The sequence below is a fragment of the Cricetulus griseus genome, chromosome 2 (genome assembly GCF_003668045.3).
Source record: "Cricetulus griseus strain 17A/GY chromosome 2, alternate assembly CriGri-PICRH-1.0, whole genome shotgun sequence".
NCBI classification, from domain to species: Eukaryota; Metazoa; Chordata; class Mammalia; order Rodentia; family Cricetidae; genus Cricetulus; species Cricetulus griseus.
The window spans coordinates 178,738,670-178,746,126 of NC_048595.1; the positions used below are offsets into that span (position 1 = coordinate 178,738,670).

At 41.9% G+C, this 7,457-nt stretch overlaps 1 pseudogene; it reads right to left on the reverse strand.

Annotated features, from left to right (window-relative positions):
• Positions 1-2,734: 2,734 nt before the first annotated feature.
• On the reverse strand, positions 2,735-7,180 carry LOC100761033 (annotated as a pseudogene).
• Between the last annotated feature and the right edge of the window lie 277 nt (positions 7,181-7,457).

Consider the following 7,457-nt stretch of genomic DNA (forward strand, 5'->3'; position numbering starts at 1 on the left):
GAAAATGTGCAGGAAATTGCAAATTTCTTTATCTTGTGAGTGTAAAAGATCTGTGGTCTGGATGAGGGCAGCAGTCTAGCACACTTGACTGGTGCTCTGCCTACTTCATTGTGGTCAGGAAGAAGAAGAACGCGAGGGCTTTCTCAATGCAGAAGTTGTTCTAAAAGTCATGAAAAAGGGTGAGGAAAGATGTCACAGGCAGCTCTAGTGGAGATGGAGAACATGGAGGGAGGATCTATTTGACCTTAGGGACTATTTGAAATTTATCTGCAAAGGCCAACAAAATAGTTTCTAAGACTTTGTGAATCCCCTGACATTGACCCATGGTTCTTTTCTTTTGTAAGTGGAAAGAAATCACACTTCTCCAAGTTCTCAAGATTTATAACCAAATTCTGAAACATTATCTTATCTTGACAGCAAAATTCCTGGTTTTGTTCATGAAAATGGAACCATCCTTCTAACAAGCCACTGATATCTGCTGGTAGCAAGTAGTTAACATTCTGTTGATTACAGAAGTTGGCTTTTAATTGTGCCAAGGAAAATAACACTCTTTGGGAATACGGCAGAGCTTAATAACTGGGCTCAAGATACTGAACTCATTATTGCTGTGCGTGGACTGGTTTCTTCTCTTTGAATATTGGAATGTGTTCTCTCCATCAGCGGAAAAGAACGTGGTGCAACCAACCTCATGTGTATTGTCAGACCCAAAGGAAACACCATTTATTGCTCACACTTTGGCTCAAAACAGCCCCAATTTAATTTGTATATTAAAGTATTTCAATGAGTTCTAGTCAGCTAACAAAATCAGTTGTGTAGCCAGGTCCATTAGTTCTGCCTTTACTAATCTTCATTACAGCAGATAATGAAGACCAGGGCAGTGGCTTAAGAAGTTTTACTGGAGTTACTGTATGCAGAAATGAGTGGGTAATGCTCATTCAAGAAGACACAGCTTATTGTATTCGTTAAAGTTCTCTAGAGTGACAGAACTTATGGAATGAATCTCTCTATATAAAGGGGATTTATTGGAATGACTTACAGGCTGCAGTCCAGATACTCCACCCATGACCTTCTGTGAATGGAAAGGGCAAGAATCTGATTGTTCAGTCCCACAAGGCTGGAGCTCTTAGCTGGTCGTCTGTGTAGGCTGGAATCCCAAAGGAGTAGATTCCAATGCCAGTGAAGGAATGGATGTGCTAGCAAGGGGAAGGCAAGAAGATAACGAGCAAAAGCTTCATTCTTCTATGTCCTTAAATAGACATCCAGAAGAAAGTATGGACCAGATTAAAGGCTCTTGCCTTCCTGCTTCAGAGATCCAGACTAGAATTGAATTCACACACTTCAACCCCAGCATAAAAATGTATTCTTAGTCTAGCTTAGCAAATAAGTGAATTTATTAGGGTGAGGGTTGCTTATGGGAACATGGATCACTCAGAAGCAGATCATCACTGAAAATTCCACCTCACCAAGGCAATGACTTACCATAGTTGCAGTCATGCAGCCCCTGGATGATTTACAGGCACCTCAGCTGCTCTGAAATCCCCATTGCTGTAGAATGCTTTTTGCTTATATAACCATGAGGAGAGCTTCATAAACCTGATATGTTCCTTACTTTCTAAGACTTGTGATTTATATTTACTTCCTGAGTATTATTTTCTTTTATATGTAACATGCATCTGTGTGTGGGGAGTACATGTTTATATGTGTGTGGACATGTCAGATCTATGTTGTACCTCCATCTCAGATACTTTCTACCTTTGTTAGCATGGCAGGGTCTCTCAACTTAATCCTGAGATTGTAGATCTACACAGTCTAGGAAGCCAGCTACTCCACGGTTCCACTGTTTCTGCTTCTGAGTGTGGAAGGACAAGGTGGTTGCTACACCAACTCATCATTTATGTGGGTTCTGGAAAGTGAACTCTGGTCCTTATACATTCATGGCAAATGATTTATGCACTGAGCATAGAGCCTCCAACTTCCTGGATTTTCATTGAAATGATTTGATGGGAAGAAATAGGTACAAAATACCTATTCATATCTTTTGTGTGTGTGTGTGCCTTCACATGTTTGCCTCTTGTATATGGGCATGTGTTCATTCATTCCAGTGTGTGTGTGTGTGTGTGTGTGTGTGTGTGTGTGTGTGTGTGTGTGTATTCAAGCGTGCAGGTAGGGTTGAAAGAAGGAGAGGGAGGTAGAGAGGTGAAAATGGATTGGGGATGTCCAATTCTGACATATTAAGAAGCATAGTTGTTGTTGGGGTTTCTTTCCAGCCTGGTCCCACAGCTTCTTTGCCCCAATAAACACACAGATGCTATATTAATTATAAATCTGTTGGTTGATAGCTAGGGCTTCTTATTGGATAGCTCTATCTTGATTATTAATCTTTAAATATATATATATGTAAATCTGTATATATATATACATATATATATATATGGCCTTCTTTTACCAGAGAACACCTGGCACTTCCAATTCTCCTGGTCTCTATATGCCGTCTCCTCATGGTGCCTCTCTGCCTCTCTCATCACCCCAGAATTCTCCTCATTCTGAGCCCCACCTATCTTCTTGCCTCTGTTGGCCAAACAGTGTTTTATTCATCAACCAATAAGAGAAACATATACATAAGGACACCTCCCATTACATGGTCCTTATCTTTAGGTTTTCCCATGGTGGAAGTGGATTTGCTGGTATAAAGAAAATATACCACAGGGGTAAATTTATATAGTGATTCCTGGTATTAACCATTTGATGTTGTCATGGTCAGTAGCTGTGGGTGAGGTGAGTTTAAACTATTTTTTTTAATATGTCTAAGTAGAATTTTGGCATCTTCAGTCACTGTGTCAAGGAAGATATGATGCAAGTAAAAGTGTTTCTAAAGCAAAGACCTGTAGCAAGGAGCCTACCATTAGCTGAGGCAAATTTCTCCAAATATTTCAAAAATATTTGTTTGTCTTAATGTTTCTTCTTTGTTAGTTTCCAAAATATAGTGAGATTGAATGATTTTTTTCAGTTGTTCAACAGGCACTTGGGAATCATTGGCCATGAATTCCAGGAACTCATCATCCAGTCAAAAGAGGACTTCATAGTGGTTTAAGCTTGCTTTCAGGTTTTTCATACTATCCCTGAGGTTGCCCATTGCAGGAGCAGTAGACAAAATTCTAGCCTTGAAGGCTTCCAACCAGATAGTCTGCAGCATAAACTTGGGTTTTTTGTCAATGGATGCCTTTGTAATATTAATCATGGAAAGTGCAACATTGTTGCGCATTTGAGCAGGAAGATCTTTTATCAGGGTGTCCATGAGGACTGGAAAATCATAGTCACACAAATCACTGTTAGAAATCAAGAAAATATGTGGTGCCTTCATGTTATTCTTGCTAAATGTATCCACATAGTGGCTTCGGATATTCTGCAGGATCTCTTCTCTGTAATAGGTACCAGGTTTGGATATCTTTTCATTGTCTAAATTAATGTCCACCTTGGTTCTCACCATGTAGTAATTTTTTTCATAAATCTGATTGCATTTGCAAGTTGTGTTTCAAGATTTGTAAAATGTGTGGCAGAAACAATAATGAAGAAGTCATACTCTTGGAATTACACTTTCTCCAGATAATCTTTTGGTGGAAATTTCATAGTTCTAATGCCAGGCAGGTCCCATAAAGTCAAACTTTTAGTTTTGGGGTGTTCTCTTCATGGTTGTCTCTACTACCCCAACTTCAGCTGCACCTTTGTCTTCTGGTCTAACGCCACTCAGGGCATTGATGAAGCTGGACTTCCCTTCACCAGACTCTTTGGTCATAGCAGTTTTTATTGGGGACTTATCAATATTTTTTAATGCATCACTGATTACAGAGTTTGCCCCAAAATTTTTCCTTTTTTCAGATGAAATTCTATTAAACAGATGGTTTCCTGAGGAATGAGTTTGTTTTCTCTCTTAATCTTCTTAAAATAAGCAGTGAATCTCCATGTTCTTCATCCTGAGCAGAGAATAAAACTGACTCATAGCTCTCTCTGTTTGAAAAGGACCCTGAAAGAAGGAAGGGAGAGTGAGTTGCAAGAGACTAAAGGTGCCTTTATGCTTAGCACTGTATTCTCTGTGCTGCATCATTAGTTATGTTGTGATGTTAATTAGTTTGCATGTATTTGTGCTTTCTTTATTGTCAACAAGATACAAGCTACAGTCCTTTGTTTGGGAGAAAACCTCATTTGAGGAATTGTCTCCATCAGATTGTTCTGGGGGGATGTTTATGGGGCATTTTCTGTATTGAGTATTGTGGATGGTAGCCCCCTTGAGCAGATGATCCTGGGCAATTTAAGAACGCATTGATGACCTATGACTTTTTCATCAGCTCACCAGCTTCCCAATTATAACATGGAGACTTATTTTTTATTTAAAATAGAAACAAGCTTTATTTACATGTCAATCCCAGTTCCCACACCCCTCCTCCTCCTCTGCTCCTCACCAACCCTCTTTCCTATCCACTTTCTGCTCCCTAGGGAGGGTGAGGCCTTCCATGGTGGATCTTCAAAGTCTGGCATATCATTTGGAGCAGGGCCTAGGCCCTTCCCCATGTGTATATGCTGAGACAGTATCACTCTATGTGAAATGTGTTCCCAAAGTCCATTCATGTACTAGGGATACATACTGATCCACTATCTCTGGCAGTGGCCCCATAGATTAACCAGACCTCCAAACTTACATCTCCTTTAGGGGGTCTGGAACAGTCCTATGCTGGTTTCCCAGCTATCAGTCTGGGGGGACATGAACAACCCCTTGTTCAGGTCAGCTGTTTCTGTGGGTTTCTCCAGCATGGTCTTGACCCCTTTGCTCATCACTTCTTCCTTTCTGCAACTGGATTCCAGGGTTCAGCTCAGTGTTTAGCTGTGGGTGTCTGCTTCTGCTTCCATCAGCTACTGGATGAAGGCTCTAGGTTGGCATATAAGGTAACCATCAATCTCATTATTGGAGAAGGCCTTGTAAGGTAGCCTCTCCACTATTGCTTAGGTTGTTAGTTGGGGTCAACCTTGTAGATCTTTGGATATTTCCCTAGTGCCAGATTTCTCTTGAAACCTATAATGGCTCCCTCTATTACCGTGTCTCTTTTCTTATTCTCCTCTATTCTTCCTCTGACTTGATCTTCCAGCTTCCTCATGTCCTCCTCTCCCTTCTTCTCCCTTTCTCTTCTAACCCCGCCCAAGCTACCAATTAGCTCAGGAGATCTTATCCCTTTCCCCTTCTCTGGGGGGGACCATGTATGTCTCTCTTAGGGTCCTCCTTGTTTCCTAGTTTCTCTGGTGGTGTGGATTATAGGCTGGTAATCCTTTGCTCTAAGTCTAAAATCCATATATTAGAGAGTACTTACCATTTTTGGCTTTTTGTGACTGGGTTACCTCACTCAGGATGGTTTCTTCTAGTTCCATCCATTTTCCTCTGAATTTCAAGATCCCATTGTTTTTTTTTTTCTCTGAGTAGGACTCCATTGTGTAAATGTACCACATTTTCATGGAGAATTACTTTTTAAAATTTATTTATTAGTTCAAGATAGGGAACAAGCTTGTTTCACATGTAAGTCCCTTCTCCCTCTCCCTCCCATCACCCCATCCCTCCTCCCCCACCCCCAACTACCCCCACACCCCATCAACCTACCACTCCTCTGGCAGGGTAGGGCCCTCAATGGGGGCTCTGCAACGTCCACCAAATCTTCCTGGGCTGGGCCTGGGCCCTTCCCCATGTATCCAGGGCCAGAGTGTAACCCTTCACGTGGGATGGGCTCTCAAAGTCCCTTCTTGCACCAGGGAAAAATACTAATCCACTACCAGAGGCTCCCTGGAGTGCAGAGGCCTCCTTATTGACATCCATGTTCAGAAGTCTGGATCAGTCTTGTACTGGCCTCCCCGACAGCATCTGGGATCGATGTGCTCTCCCTTTTTCAGGCCAACTGTTTCTGTGGGTTTTCCCAACCTGGTACAGACCCCTTCGATCTTCATTCCTCCTTCTCTTCAACTAAATTCCAGATTCCAGCTCAGTGTATATCTGTGGATGTCTGTCTCTGCTTCCATCAGCCACTGGGTGAGGGCTCTAGGATGGCACAAAGAGTAGTCATCAATCTCATTTTAGGGGAAGGGCTTTTAGGTTATCCTCTCCACCATTGCCTGGATTGTCAGATCATGTCATCCTTGTAGGTCTCTGGAGATCTCCCTAGTTCCAGATCTCTTCTCGGCCCTATAGTGGCTCCCTCTGTTATGGTATCTCTCATCCTGCTCTCTCTCCTCTATTCTTCCCCCAACTGTATATTTCTGCTCCTCCATTTCCTCTCCTCTACTCCTCTTCTCCTACACTTATTGTGGCAGCTCCCTCCATGGAGAATTATTTTTAATTAGAAAAATTTCAGCTGATAGCTTAGGCTTGTTTCTAACTAGTCATTATAATTTAAATTAATGCATATCTTTTATCTACATTCTTTTAATTTAATTTTCATCTTTTTATTTTATTTATTTTTTTATTTAATTTTTTTCATTTTACATGCTAACCCCAGTTCTCCCTCCCTCCCCTTTTCCTGTCCCAATCTTCCCCATTGCCACCCCCCATTCAGTCCTCAGAAGGCATAAGTCCTCCTTGGGGACTCAAGAAAGCTGGCTGGCATACCAAATTGAGGTGGTACCAAGCCCTTCCCCCCTGTATTAAAGCTGAGCATGGTATCCCACTTTAGGGAATTGTCTCCAAAAACCCCAGTTAATGAACCTGTGATTGGTCCTGGTCCCACTGCCAGGGCCCTATCCAAAAGATCAAGCCATATAACTGCCACCCACATTCAGAGTACCTGGTTCAGTCCCATGTAGGTTAACTAGCTATCAGTCATAATCCATGAGCTCCCACTAGTTTGGGTCAGCTATCTCTGGTTTTCTCCATCATGTTCTTGACACCCCCACTTGTTCATATTATGCCTCCTTTTGTCATCAACTGAACAGAAGGAGCTCAGCCCACTGCTTGACTGTGAGTCATTACATCTGCTTCCATCAGTTTACTGGATGTAGGTTCTATGATCAAAATTAGGGTGGCCACTAATCTGATTAAAGGGGAAGACCAGTTAAGAAATCTTCTTCACTATTGCTAGTAGTCTTACCTGAGGTCATCCTCGTGGATTCCTGGGAATTTCTCTAACACCAGGTTTCTCTCTAACCCCATAATGACCCCCTCTATCTTTCATTACTCTCCCCCTCCATCCTTCCCTCAACTCTGCCTTCTTGGTCCCTCAAGTTCCCATCCTACCTCCTGTCCCTTCTACTGTACTCCCAATTTACCCAGGAGATATTAACTATCTTCCTTTCTTTGGGTCCTCCATGTGAGTCCCATTTAGGATTCCCCTTTTTACTTAGCTTCTCTGGGGTTGTGAATTGTAGCCTGATTATTCTTTGCTTCAGGTCAAATGTCCACTTATGAATGAGTAATACTGTGTTTGTCT